Raw genomic sequence first — 568 nt, 5'->3', positions numbered from 1 at the left:
TGCATACAGACATATCTTTTACGCACGAAGAAATCCGAAGAAGTTCCACATTTTCTTCGTTTCATGGCCTAATAAATGTCATAAAACTATATATCAGCGGAAAGAAGATCTGTATCATAAAACGAAACTGGAAGATATATTTCTAACAGTCTTTTCTTAAGAGACTCACGTATACGATAGGGATATTTTATTATTACCTTTGTTAAACTCATTGCTTTTCATTTCTTTGTAAGATTGAATAAGAGCGGATTACTATACATAATAGCTGCAATAGGTGTTTAGCTTAAAAGTCTGATGTTTTAAAATCTTAGTTGAGAGAAACGTAATAGTAATGCTTTTACCTCATAATACATGTGTGTATTTTTTTCCAACGGTAAGTGTAAACTATTCTTTTCAAAATTAGTTCAAATTCACTTTGATGCGAGAAATGATAAATTGGTTGCAAGTGTTAAAAAAAAAACAGAGTCTATTTCTATGATACGTCGCTCCACAGGCAAATTGCAGTTCTGTATTTCAAATCAAATAAACGGGACTCATACTTGTGCAAGAGCAGACAAATATAGTGAAG

Source organism: Penaeus monodon, chromosome 21, assembly GCF_015228065.2.
Source record: "Penaeus monodon isolate SGIC_2016 chromosome 21, NSTDA_Pmon_1, whole genome shotgun sequence".
Taxonomy (NCBI): Eukaryota; Metazoa; Arthropoda; class Malacostraca; order Decapoda; family Penaeidae; genus Penaeus; species Penaeus monodon.
The sequence above is the reverse complement of the archived record's forward strand: the minus strand, read 5'-3'. Positions refer to the sequence as shown.